At 36.8% G+C, this 15,102-nt stretch overlaps 1 protein-coding gene across 3 annotated transcripts in view; it reads right to left on the reverse strand.

Moving 5' to 3' along the window:
• The window catches only part of LOC138716457 (androgen-dependent TFPI-regulating protein-like), a 72,498-nt gene that overhangs the window by 56,854 nt on the left and 542 nt on the right, over nt 1–15,102 (reverse strand). Inside the window, exon 1 of one of the 3 annotated variants that reach the window (XM_069849568.1) lies at nt 14,136–14,316. The exons of the other annotated variants lie outside the window; for them this stretch is intronic. The gene's annotated coding sequence lies outside the window, so the exon portion shown is untranslated. Of the gene's footprint in view, nt 1–14,135; nt 14,317–15,102 lie in introns of those variants that run through there. 3 annotated transcript variants of the gene reach the window in all.

Genomic DNA, 15,102 nt, shown 5'->3' on the forward strand with positions numbered 1-15,102 from the left:
TTTGAACATAGTGACAAATTTTTTTATCGAAAGTGTTTACCGGTAAACTATATATCAAAAGTCTATACTAACCGTTCATATATAATTTTATTGCCATTTATATCAACTGGCACATTAAAAAGCTTCTGAGAGCAGAAGACAAATGTTTTCTCCACCGCTAGTCGCTACTCTACAGCATACACAAAGAGACAATGTGCACTGTGTCACTCACCCCTGACTTCATAATATAAACTGACTGACTATTAGTTGAAAATATTGTAAGAAGAACACTAAAATATACTCAAACATATAATCGTCAGACATCTGTGTCACTGTATTTTATATTCACTAATGTACTTACTTACTTACTTACTTACTTACTTACTTACTTACTTACTTACTTACTTACTTACTTACTTACTTACTTACTTACTTACTTACTGGCTTTTAAGGAACCCGGAGGTTCATTGTCGCCCTCACATAAGACCACCATTGGTCCCTATCCTGAGCAAGATTAATCCAGTCTCTACCATCATATCCCACCTCCCTCAAATCCATTTTAATATTATCTTCCACCTACGTCTCGGCCTCCCCAAAGGTCTTTTTCCCTCCGGCCTCCCAACTAACACTCTATATGCATTTCTGGATTCGCCCATACGTGCTATATGTCCTGCCCATCTCAAACGTCTGGATTTTATGTTCCTAATTATGTCAGGTGAAGAATACAATGCGTGCAGCTCTGCGTTGTGTAACTTTCTCCATTCTCCTGTAACTTCATCCCTCTTAGCCCCAAGTATTTTCCTAAGAACCTTATTCTCAAACACCCTTAATCTCTGTTCCTCTCTCAAAGTGAGAGTCCAAGTTTACAGAACAACCGGTAATATAACTGTTTTATAAATTCTAACTTTCAGATTTTTTGTCAGAAGACTAGATGACAAAAGCTTCTCAACCGAATAATAAGACGCATTTCTCATATTTATTCTGGTTTAATTTCCTCCCGAGTGTCATTTATATTTGCTACTGTTGCTCCAAGATATTTGAATTTTTCCACATCTTCGAAGGATAAATCTCCAATTTTTATAGTTCCATTTCGTACAATATTCTGGTCACGAGACATAATCATAGAGGAGAGTCGGGTAGTATCGGACATCGGGTAATATCGGACAGTGAGTTTCTTTCATCTACCACACGATGATAGTACCTGATTGACACGGTTACGTTTTTGTGATGTCGCATAGAGAAACGTAACCATGTCATTCAGGTACTACCATATGGTGGTAGACGAAAGAAACGCACTGTCCGATACTACCCGATGTCCGATACTACCCGACTCTCCCCTATACTTAGTATTTTCGGGATTTACTTCGAACCCTATCGCTTTACTTGCTTCAACTAGAATTTCCGCGTTTTCCCTAATCGTTTGTGGATTTTCCCCTAGCATATTCACGTCATCCGCATAGACAAGAAGCTGATGTAACCCATTCAACTCCAAACCCTGTCTATTATCCTGAACTTTCCTAATGGCATATTCTAGAGCGAAGTTAAAAAGTAAAGGTGATAGTGCATCTCTCTGCTTTAGCCCGCAGTGAATTGGAAAAGCATCAGATAGAAACTGGCCTATACGGACTCTGCTGTAAGTTTCACTAAGACACATTTTAATTAATCGAACTAATTTCTTGGGAATACCAAATTCAATAAGAATAGGCCTATTATATAAAACTTCTCTCTTAACCGAGTCATACGCCTTTTTGAAATCTATGAATAACTTATGTACTGTACCCTTATACTCCCATTTTTTCTCCAATATCTGTCGAATACAAGAAATCTGATCAATAGTCGATCCATTACGCCTAAAACCACACTGATGATCCCCAATAATTTCATCTACATATGGAGTTAATCTTCTCAAAAGGATATTCGACAAAATTTTGTACGACGTCAACAAAAGTGATATTCCTCGAAAGTTACTACAGTTAGTCTTGTCCCCCTTCTTAAAAATAGGTACGATTATGGACTCCTTCCATTGTTCTGATATAATTTCCTTTTCCCAAATTGCAAGTACAAGTTTATAGATTTCGCTAGATAATGCCCTTCCACCCTCTTGTATTAATTCTGCTGGAATTTGATCAATACCTGGAGACTTGTACTTTTTCAGATTTTCTATCGCAATTTCGACTTCAGAAAGTGTGGGTTCCGGCATGAATGGCTCAGCAGTTTGTATTTGAATTTCGTCCTGATCATTTCTATTTGGCCTATGTATATTTAGTAGTTGTCCAAAATAGTTTTTCCATCTGTTCAGGATTGAATGAGAATCTGCAAGTAAGTCACCATTCTCATCCTTGATCACGTTTACCCTTGCCTGATATCAGTTCTTAAATTCCTTTATACCCTTATATAAATCTCGAATGTTTTTATTCTTACTATTTGTTTCTACCTCATTCAGTTTTTCCTTCAAGTAATCTCTCTTTTTATTCCTAAGTGTACGACTTGCTTCCCGTCTTTCATTGAAATAATTATCTCTATTCTCCACAACTGGATCCTGTAAGAATTTCAATTTTGCCTGTTTCCTTCTATCTACTACAATGGAACAATCTTCATCAAACCATAGTTCCTTTTTCTTAGTTTCATGATAACCTATGCTCTGCTCAGCTGCAATTTTGATATTATCTCGGATATTGTTCCACACGCTATTAACATCTAACTCTTCCTCAGCTTCGTCAGCAGTTGCTAAAGCAGCAAACCTATTTGAAATTTCAACCTGATAACGTTGCTTAGTTTCCTCGCCCTTTAATTTCAAAATATTGAATCTACTAATATTAGCTTGTTGCTCTACTCGCTTGGCTACTGATAGTCTTTCTCTTAATTCTCCAATTACCAAATAATGGTCAGAATTGCAGTCTGCGCCCCTGAAAGTTCGAATGTCTACTATACTAGTGTGCCTTCTTTTATCTACCAAGATGTGATCTATCTGGTTATGTGTCATTCCGTCTGGAGAAGTCCACGTATATTTATGTATATCCTTATGGGGGAATGTTGTACTCTTGACAATTAAATTTTTTGATGTGGCAAAGTTGACTAACCTAACTCCATTGTCATTACTACTTATGTGTAGGCTCTCTTTTCCAATTGTTGGATATTCACTAATGTACTTTATTTAATATTTTATTTTTTTGTGTGTACAGTTTGGGGGGGGGGGTGCAGGTATAAGAGGTAACAACTACTGATCTGTCACTGACGGACTCAGGGCAATTAGAAGGGGAAAGAAATGCCTTCGCATCCTCTCAACTTGTATGAAATGTTGTTTACACTGCTGTCTACAGACGTGCATATCAGGACCGACCATGTCCATTACACATTATGTTATATGCATTGCTTTAGTGTAGTTTCCTGTCCCCACCTCTCAGACAGCGCACTGAATGGAATACTGTAAGTAGACAACGTAAACAACGTCAGATGAATACAGTATGTGTAAGATGTACAGATAAATACACATAAATAAAGTGTACAGAGGAATAAAATTATTTCATTTCCACACAACTATTTTTGCTTATAACTTTCGACTCAGTCATTTCCGGACCAGGGTTCCTTATCTCAAATTGATACATGTGCCCTTCCCCATCATCCCTGAAAGTTTGTAACACTAGCCCGGAAACACCCTGTATAAAGTCAGGAGTGAAACATCTCTTTTGAAGGGATGTCCTTAAACTTTTGGTAGAAGTTGTTTTAAGATATGAAATTACCCTAACTGTGGATTTAATGAAGTCGGTTATAATGAACATTCGGCTATAGTGAACTTAAATCACTGATTCCAAGGTCAATTTCAACGACCTCTGCTGCGAACCTGCAGGGTAGCTACTGTATATGCATCTATTCAAGGTCTCCTAATATACCCACAATTCGTTGAGGCCACATAATTAACTCCATAATTCAAAACATCAATATGGATGGAATTTCTATGCATCCACGCATATTTTGGTAGGCCTATGTGGTATGTATGAATACTGTTACTTAATGTTACGCGATATTCCTTCGCAGGTAGTGTAAATATATTCTAAAGGAAGAAAATGACATACAAATGAACAACTTACGTCCAGTAATACACGTGGTAGAAAACCACACCGTAACCTATTCCGTGTTCTCTTAACAGTGGCTTTCTACAATGATGAACACACGAAATATTTTCGAAAGTTCCGCGTAAATATACCTACTAGTAAATATTGAATATCAACAAATTCCGCCTAATAATATTGCGTAAGAGTGACCTCTAGCCTTGCGTACGAAAGCCCAGCTGTTACGTGAGCAATAAAACTCACCGTGACACGTTGCGTTGTAGTGGCCTGCAGGTAGGCAAGGTCTTCGCGTCGCAACAAGCAGACTGCCGTAATCATGACAACGCAACAATTCTCTTGAGACACGCGATTTCAATCGATAATTAAACAATATGACAGAGTCGAGGCAAGAACAGAAAACAAAATGGCAGCTGCTATTGCCTCGAAGCGCGGCGTCAAAAAAGTTAACCTGTAATGCTACTGATTTGGAAACAACTGCAGAATATAGGTAATTCAACTGCTGCATCATTAGTAGGATTACATACGTCCGGATATTCCCGGACATGTCCTGATTTTTAAGGCGTCCGGAGAAGTCCGGGGGGATTTTCCAGTTAAATTTTAATTGCCTATTTATGGAAATGTAACTTGTAAGCTAATGATTTTTTTTTTCCGAATATTTTGTAGTGAAACAATTAAGTTGGCAATAATTAGTGATTGCGAAAAATCGAACGGAAGCCTAAGATAACAGAATCGAACTACTTTTTTTTAGAATGCGCTGTGCTCATTTCCTGTGCAATTTATTTCCGGTTCGGAAGTTCTTACTGATTCTCATTTGTAGCACGCGGTACTAGGTAGCACGTTTTTGTTTGATTTGGTTGTAGTATGAACACGTGCTGTTGAATTTATTTTCCAAAGCCAGATACCTAAGCGGAAGTGTGTTTTAACCGATGAACTCCGCAGTAAATACCCCAGCTTTCAAATAGAGACTGGAGAAACTGGTAAGTGAAAAGTGAGATATGCAACATACAATTCTAATTTATCTATTGCACACAAAAAGCCGGTGATTTAGAAGACCATTTGAAAACATCGAAGCATAAGTTAAATGTCCATAGTGCTAGTAGTAGTCGAAGCTTGGAAGATTTTGTTTCAGCCACCGGCGTGGCTCAGTCGGTTAAGGCGCTGCCTGCCGCGACATGCCGGTCTGAAGTTGCGTTCGGGCGCGGGTTCGATCTCCGCTTGGGCTGATTACCTGGTTGGGTTTTTCCGAGGTTTTCCCCAACTGTAATGCGAATGCAAGGAATCTATGGCGAATCCTCGGCCTCATCTCGCAAAATATCATCTCGCTATCACCAATCTCATCGACGCTAAATAACCTAGTAGTTGGTACGGCGTCGTTAAATAACCAACTAAAATTTAAAAAAAAATTAGTGGCTGTAAGCGGTGGTGATAAGTTAGTTCAAGATGCAGAAGATACTTTGGCATATCATGCAGTTAAAAATCAACAATAATTTAATTCCACGGACTGTACTGCACCATTGTTACGCAAGATTTTTTTAAGATACGGATATCAGCAAAAAAAGGTGCTCTCGTACTGGAAAAACATCTGATAGGATACCTCTGATAGTGATAAATAACAAAAACCAAAAATTTAAAGTTTTTAACCCCTTTCGAATTTCAGATGTTTTGTTTCGGAGCTTCTGGTTTGATATAGGTACTGTTTCCTTTAATTTTCCTAAGTCAACTCTGCCCTAAGTGAAATTTACAATCTGTAATTTTAACACTGGGAGAATTAATTTTGGCAGCACTGTGTGAAACTATTTCATAATCTAACAAAAGCTTTGACATTATTAGGGTCTAACTGCTTTCCCATATTTTACTGTTGCCGTCCACATACGAAAACTGTCCACCAATGTGTGTAACTATATATATTTTCGGCAGAAGCATGTTATAAGGCTTCATCGGTGGAAGAAAGAACAGAAGGAACCATTTTACAAAGTTTTCTACAAACTGCTTGCCTGGACGGATCAATTTCAGAGAAAAAATCTCAAAATTATATATATATTTTTTTTAATTTTGGCCCTAATCAACTCTAAGGATTTTACATATAAATTATTATTATTATTATTATTATTATTATTATTATCATCATCATCATCATCATCATCATCTATTGCCTTTCTTTTCAACGCTGTACGATTTTTCGTTTTTTAATTAGATAAGATAAAATGACATCTATTATCAGACGTACATCTCACTTGACGACATGTGTCAGAGGAAGTACAATTGTTTGTCTGACTAGTGTAATATGTAGCTAGTCAGCTATGTATCCAATGGAGGGGGAAAGGAACTGGCCACTTTACCCTGTCATCTCCTGGCCTAGTTGCCTCATAAGTGGTATCATTTGTGAGGTTCAGACCTGTCTTCGGGCATTTTACTAAACAACAAGCAGCTTCTATTTTTCATTATCTCTTTCACTGTAAACTTCCATGCCTTGTCCTCAGTTACTTTTTATTATTTCAAAATTCATGTTTATAAAATGTTAACATGATAAAATACACACATATTTAAATTTCTGAAAGAGCTTTTGCATACGTAAAACTCCAGGCGTCTCAATAAAAAAAAACTAACAGTCCAGCCACTAGCCTTTACAGAGGGCCAACAGAAACGAGTGGGGGAAACTGGGATGCGACATAACCTCTCGGACAGACAGTGCCTTCCTTGCAATCCAGCCATAGCTGTCCATATAAGGAAACTCAGCTGATTGATGAACATGGCCTTAATTAAAATTATGCAACCAGATGTATTTCTTTACAGAAGCCAGTTCTTCGTCTAGTATCGTTTCTGTTTTTTCCTTTTACTTTTAGCTTCCTCACTTTCTATAACTATGATAGCCGCCTCCAATTTTCTTTTAAAAAAGAACGATATTTCGCTCGCTCAGGAGTGCACTCATAAATAGAGTCCTGCGTTTTATTACTTTCAATACAGGTTAGATGTAGAGTTGTCAAAAAAAAAAAAAGTGGCAGCACTCGTGAACAGCGAATATTTTCCAAGTCCACTTCGGGTCACGGCGATGTTACACGATGCATGTGCTTTTAGAAGCAATTCCGGAACTATGGAATCATTGCATGTCTGCGTCTCGTAGACCAGCGGTAGAGTGCTCGCTTAATGATTCGAAGGTTGTGAGTTCGGGCCTTGTTCAAGTTCTCATTTTATTTTTAATCGTTCTTTAGCGATATAAAAACTGTATTATTCAAATTATCATTTGTATTCTGTTATCGTTAGTTAGCGATATAAATAATATTCATATTATAACTTGTATTCTGTTATCGTTCGTTAGCGATATAAATCATATTCAAATTATCATTCGTATTCTGTTATCGTTCGTTAGCTATACAAATAATATTCAAATTAACATGTGTATTCTGTCATCGTTCGTTAGAGATATAAATAATATTCAAATTATAATTTGTATTCTGTTATCGTTCGTTAGCGATATAAATAATATTCGAATTATCATTTGTATTCTGTTATCGTTCGTTAGCGATATAAATAATATTCAAATTATCATTTTTATTCTGTTATCGTTCGTTAGCGATATAAATAATATTCAAATTATCATTTATATTCTGTTAACGTTCGTTAGCGATATAAATAATGTTCAAATTATCATTTGTATTCTGTTATCGTTCGTTAGGATATAAATAATATTCAAATTATCATTTGTATTCTGTTATCGTTCGTTAGCGATATAAATAATATTCAAATTATCATTTGTATTCTGTTATCGTTCGTTAGGATATAAATAATATTCAAATTATCATTTGTATTCTGTTATTGTTCATTAGCGATATAAATAATATTCAAATTATCATTTGTATCCTGTTATCGTTCGTTAGCGATGTAAGTAATATAAATTTAATGTTAGGTTTAAAACAATACAGCTGCCTAATACGAGTGTTAGTTTTTTCTTCTTATATTGTTATATTATTACATTATACTATCCTGTAACATAATAAATTGGAAAGGAGTCAAGAGGATTTGAGCCTGATACATTGACATTTGAATTCCGACTTTCCCGATGTCCGACGTTCCTACGTTCTTCCGACTCAGCTATGTCATTTATCTGGTATTAACATAATTCAACGCATTGTCAGAAACACTACAACTGAACATTCATTTAGATTATATTCTGAATATTTAATAATGATATAAAAAGGTTACGTTTATGACAATAATATTTATAGTTGTAATACCAGCTGCAACAGCAGCAATGATTAAGGACGTATTGTGTGGATATAGTTCAATACAGATCTTTCGAAAACAAATTATGACACTGAGGTCGAGATTATAAAAGAATTATATTCTTCTTAACTTTGTGGACTTCATGTTTGAAAATGATATAGTTATTAATAAGACTCTAACAAGTATTTATATTATTATTTCCTAATTGAAGAATATATAATATTTTTAGTATAATGAATGTTTTGCTGTTATTTTAAGACCTAGGTAGAGGCTAATTCTCTGAGAAAACCCGAGCCCCTACCACGCCACGGCGCGCCGTAGCGGAGAAGTGAGAAATATGTTCCCAAATTGAAGCAGCAGAAATCCGCCATTTGTTTGGTAGAAAACGCGCGAGATTTCGTAACCGCTATTTAAATACGTGTATTGCGTATCCTAAAGCCAAATGTTTTAGTGTAAAGGAACAATACTTCCTTTGCGAGATACCTTTAATACCGTGTTTCTGCTGTCAGCAGAGTTGCTAGGTTTTCTGCGAGGGAAATCGGAATATCAGAAGCTAACTTAAGACATTAGTCTTATCAACACTTTACCATAAAATTTACAGCAGTTTTCTGCAAAGTAGTGTTTGCGTGCTTTTTAATGTAATAGGGCTATTCGCCTCCGTGATAAACACTAAAGTACAAAGGACACATAGTACAATGAACATTATATTTTTTTCTTTTATTAACCACGAATATCTTTTAACCATTTGCTATTAAATTAACTTTGTAACCGTTACTGCAACAGTTTCACTATCTGACGATGAATCCATGTTTAAACATAGTTTACTAAATTTTAAAACACAGTAATTGTTTACACGATATCAAAACGCTATCTTTTTTGCCACTCAACGCACTCAAAGTACACAATATTTAATAATTGTGAGAGCAGCGACCAGGGACCGAAACGGATTAATTAACAATGCGGTAGAACTAGGAGAAGTAGGTATTATTTTGCGAGTTTAGTTGCCTTACGGCAATCAGCTGGGCTACCTTACAGACTTACTAAATATCCGTGGTAACTTCTATGTTTACAATGTTACCATTTGAATCAATATATAGGCTTAAATAAAAATATCGGATAATAGGAAATACCGACATAATTTGTTTGAATAATAATCTGTAAAATCGGGTTTTTTGTCAATCCCGACTCGCTTTAATCGGGACTCAACCAGGAAATTGGGAGAATCCCGCCTAAATTAGGATACCCGGAAAGCCTGGCTGTCAGACTTGTATCATTTTCGTAGGAACTCTGAATGTGAATATTCATAACCACGGTTAATAAAAGAATTAATGTCAAGTTTTAAATTCAATCTATAGGTTAAACTGCTGCATGAAGTCAAAAAGCATCATCATCATCATCATCATCATCATCATTATTATTATTATTATTAGTAGTAGTAGTAATAGTAGTAGTAGTAGTAGTAGTAATAGTAGTAGTAGTAGTAGCAACAGCAGCAGCAGCAGTAGTAGCATAAGAAAATGTTTAATTAATTCGTAACTAAGATAAGAATTACTTTCAATCAGTTATATTAAAAAAATGTTATAACTTATGCAGTTTCCGTAGCTTTAAATTCGGTGAATAATTATTCATGTATGCACTAAAAAAAGAACTGTTTGAAGAAAATGAATGATATGGAGTAGATGAAGGACAATAGCAATGTATATGGTAATAGCATAGTTTGAAAGGTAAAAACTATCTTCGAAATGCTTTGAACACACTGAATGATTCATTCATTGTAGGGTAGAAAATCTCTCTGCGGAATGCACCTATCCACTTTCGGTTAAGAGATTCTTTACTCAGAGGAAACGTGAAGCATAAAGTCACATGACAAGTACAATCATTTGTTTTCTGAAACATAATATGGAGACAAAATCGTCTTAGAAATGAAGGATTAACTAATCAGTGAAATATAACATTCCTTCCTACTTTATCTTTACATCCGTGTGCATTGCTGCAATTAAAAGCAGCACACGAAAGAACTGTGCTTATTCAGCTCTAACAAACAAATGGCCGCCCGCCGGCTGTTCAATTTGGGAGCATAACACTAGCGCCAGTGAGCGGTCTAGCGGTTATTTAATAAGTCTATGAGAAAACCACGACGCCATTTCTGCCTGCGACTTTGACATAGCTTCACAAAGAGATGCAGGAACGAAGGAAAGTATAATACGGGCTGTGATTCATCTTGGTTTTTCGGCATCCGAGACAGGTAGGCGTTTCAACGTGTCAGAACGGACAGCCCGGAGATGGGTGCAAAATTATCAACGTTCGGCAATTTTTGGCCGAAAAGCTGGGAGTGGTAGAAGGAAAATTTCAACAGGACGCTAGATTAGTGGCAGAGGTTGAAAGGAATCCCTTTAATACTGCTGCTACTTTGAAGGCAGTTGTTAATTTCCCTGGTCAGGGTCAGACCGTGAGAAATCGTTTAAGGGCCGCCAATTTGAGATCTCGACGTGCCATTCCTAGGGAAGTTCATAAGGAAAAGCATATTATAGAGGAACGTTTAGTCTTTGCAGTGGGAAATGGTGATCGGGGTTGGAAAAGGATAATCTTTTCTGATGAAGTCACCTTTCCTACTACAAAGGAAGGACCCACTCTTGTATATCGTCCTCCTGGTACCCGATTCGACCACAGATACGCTGCCATGCGTGCCCGCAGTGGTAGAGTATCTGTGTCGTGTTGGGGTGGATTTCTCGTCGTGGAGTGGGCACAATCTATCGTATTCGCTGGAAATTTAACCAGCACAAATATCAACGGTTGCTGGAACGCTATATAGTTCTTCATGCTAGGTTTTTATATCCTGCTGGAATTCTTCAATTTCAGCAGGATAATCATCTAGTCCACACATCTCAATTGATTCGAGACTGGTTTGCGAGGAGACAGGATATCGAATTGATAGACTGGCCTCGTCGCTCTCCGGACTTGTATCTTTTGGAGAATAATTCGGCACAAGTAAAGAAGCATATGCTGAAAAATTGGCCCAATCCCCCTCCAAGATGCCCTGATGATTTGTGGAAACTCGTCCAGGATGCCTGGGATGCTGTGGCTGAGAACAGTCGGTATTTGAAAACACTAATCGATTCCATGCCCACTCGACTGCAAGATGTGATCGAGAGGGAAGGAAGATGGACTAAATATTGAATCGTGGCTTTTTGTTTTTTCTTTTTTTAACTTTCAATTGTTTTAATTTTTTTACGGCAGAAGCCTGTAAGTTTGTTTTGTTTATGCCACGAAAGATATTTTTGTTGAGAATATAATCTTTCTTTCCATTTGCAGCCATAATGTCATAATAAATAATGACAAAGTCATGGCATAATACATTCATGAACCTGATGTCAATTACTAAAACAGTCATAAAATAAACAGGAGCAATTATATTTTCTTTCTCTCCTTAAAAAAAAAAAAAAAAAAAAAAAAAAAAAAAAAAAAAAAAAAAACATAAAAAGCATTAGTTGTATTCGAACGCACGACCTTACGAACACTAACCCGAAACGCTACCATTACGCTACAGATTAACACACAAAAACTCTCATTCTGACTGTAGATATCAGGCCACATGGTCCAACAACATGTAACATCGCCTGTTTCCGAATTGTAGCGGAGATACTCGAAGGGAACTTTGTGGCTAGAGAGCGGCCACTTTTTCTTTTGACAACTGTACGTTGAGCATATTCTTGATAAGGGGAGCAGTGAACAGTTCACGCTGCGATCTCTCTCCGCACGCTCCAATACTGTGTTTACATTTCTGTTTATTCGTGTACCTGTGTGTATAACAACAACAGGAGTAGTACTCATATACAAAACACCATTTAAATTTAATAACGAAGTATTTATTTAAAGATCATATATATACCCAGATTGTTCGGCCTTAAGACTTTGACGTTAACAACTTTTGTCAGGTTTACTATGCTACCATCTAGCTGTTACATTAGGATTCACGTCGTAACTCCTATTTGAATTGCATTAGCGACTGTACTGCCATCTCGTGTTCGTTTACGGCGGACGGGTGGCGATTCTGGTGGTTGTTCTCTTCGAAGTACTACCGATTTTAACATAAGGATGAGCTATCTGTTATACTCAATAAATGACAATCTTCTACCACGGTTAAACAAAACTGAACACTTTCAGGAGCCAGCCCATTTATTTTCGAGAGGCAACACATTTTGCCCACACATGCCATTAGAAACCATTCCACTTAGGATAAAGTTACATTTACTGAAATATATTAAACAATATTAAATATCTGTGCAATACCCTCAGTGACGCTCTGTGCTCTTCACTGAAGCATTGTTGCCGATAAACTTATATGCTGCTTTTGTGAACTCAACAGCAAATGGATTTCTGTTTGTTTTAGCTGGATCCTATTTAGTCCAATGAGAAGTTCTGTTTCGTTGAAACTGTAATAAAATTATAAAGTAATGGCACGTTAAAGTTTTTTACCGTATATATTAAAGTTTAACCCCCCCCCCCCCCAGGACCAAATTCTGGCTGCGCCACTGCTCTTAATATTGAGTTATTTGAAATCTCCATTACTATCATATCATTAACCACGATCAGAATATTTCCGGACACTTACGAAAAAGTGCTTCATTACGTGTGCTCTATTGCATCCAAAAATTAGGAATAATTATTCTGAAACAGCCTTACTTGGATTTACTTCATTTTTGAGTGAACCCTAACTAGCTCCTTGTAATTAGTTGAAGTTCGTCAGTGTATGTTTTGTTTTGTTTTGTATTTTTTTTTTATCCTGCGAACTCGACTTAGAACCTATAGTCCCGACGCTATTATTTCCGGCGTGACCCGCCTCTTTGCTTACATCTTAGAAAGTGAAGGCTGTATAAAGTCTAGGTAGGTAGTATCATTCGCCATTTTTGTTCTTACGTTGCCGAGCTACCATACGAGGAATCTATTTGCAACACCGTTAAACATCATCATGTCGTAACTCCTATGATGTTAAATCAAACGCAATGTAATCCAGCAAATAATTGAGCGGCAAATAACGTCTTCGTGTGCTTTCTGCGAACGCCAACTAAAGAGCTAAAATGGCGGGCGATTATATTAAGTATTTATCGAGCCTTAAGAAATGAATCAGCGAATCACAAGACGCACAAGTTTAAATGTAGCCGACCTGCAACGCGATTGGCTGCCGGAAATTATAGCGACGGGACTTTTTTTTAATATCGATTTATTTTCCACCACTCGCTTTCATTATTAGTCGATTTAGTTAGTTCCAGCAAATACTTTACTGCAATAATACCGGACAGCTGTATACTAGCAGCGTTGACGTGAGTACGAAATGTTGCAGAGCTGACATCTAGCGGAGAGGTGTGGTATTATAACCACAAATACAAATATTAACATAGCGGGAATCGGACTATTGTTTAAAACGTGAGGTACTAATGTAGAATAATATATGAGACACTTAAGAAATGTTGAATAGTATTTAATGTAACATTATTATTTTACATCAAAGCTGCATATTATGAGAAATATTGCATTACTCGTATTACTTTCCGTATTTAATTGTTATATATTTTTTATTAGCTTTAGAGAGACAAAATTAGTTCTCACATTAAGAACGAATTTACAATAACGCTTTACATTCACATTGCTGACAGCTGCAAAGATAAATTTGGTAGTAATCTGATGCTTGTAATAATTAGTAAAGGTATGTGGACAACAATAAAACTTAATTTGATAAAACCTTAAAATTTCCAATACATTTTTACTTCTATTCATTTATTAGGCCTAAATAAAAAGCTAATTTTTATTGTTCTATCAACACAGATACGAAGGCATTAGGCCTACTAAAGAATGTTGTTGACTCACGTTTTATGATCCCTCAGAAATCGAAAGTAGCCTACGATTTGAAGCAGTTTGTAATACTGTAATTCTAGCAGTTATAAACAGCACATATACACCCTGACATTTTAACACAGCACTAATTAATAAAACTATTTACTAGCCCAGTAACAATACAAAAGATTACAGCTTGCTTCGCGGGTTTCAGCACACCCTGCCGCCTAGGTAGCAGCACGCGCAGAACTGCTATACTAAAAGCCAGGTTATGAACCGACGAAACAGGAAGTAGTTGTAATGGCGAGAGGAAAGTGCGGGTTAGAGGGGTAGCCTGTGCAGTGATGACACGTTGAGTGTGGGGGGTGGAGGGGAGAACGAGAATGGAGCTTTTCATTGGACCTCGCGTGAAAATGTCGTCTGCTAACGAAAATCTGGCAACGGAATCACGGAGACAGTGTAGCCAGTTCATTTGCAGTACCACGTGCATTACGAGTCGCATTTCGTACCAGCGTCATTAGCTCGTGCTTTCTTAAAAACAGTAATATTGTTGATAGTGTTATCGAGAACTATATACAGTAGTTATTTTAAACATATCGGTGACAAACGCTGAACACGCTTTGAATCTCGCCCCACTATGTGGCAACAGAGCTCAGAAAGAGAGCAACAGAACGTTGCTTCCGGTTTAGTCGGTTCATAACCTGGCTTTTAACATAGCTGTCCGGTATTATTATATCAAGGTATTTGGTTCCAGTGTCCACGGGAGTTAGAAACCGGCACCTAATTTATTAGTCCACGATTTCCACGACAATGTGAGTGACATGGTCAAAGAACATCGCTTGAAAAAAACACAACAAAGTACAGTATAAAACTCGAAATACATAACAAAATACTACATTTTTCACACTGCCAATAACAGAAATCACTAGATTTAAAGATATGTGTACTGAAAGCCACATTGATCTTATAGGTACACAGAGCCTGTATTACTTTTAAAAAA

Source organism: Periplaneta americana, chromosome 16 (assembly GCF_040183065.1).
Source record: "Periplaneta americana isolate PAMFEO1 chromosome 16, P.americana_PAMFEO1_priV1, whole genome shotgun sequence".
NCBI classification, from domain to species: Eukaryota; Metazoa; Arthropoda; class Insecta; order Blattodea; family Blattidae; genus Periplaneta; species Periplaneta americana.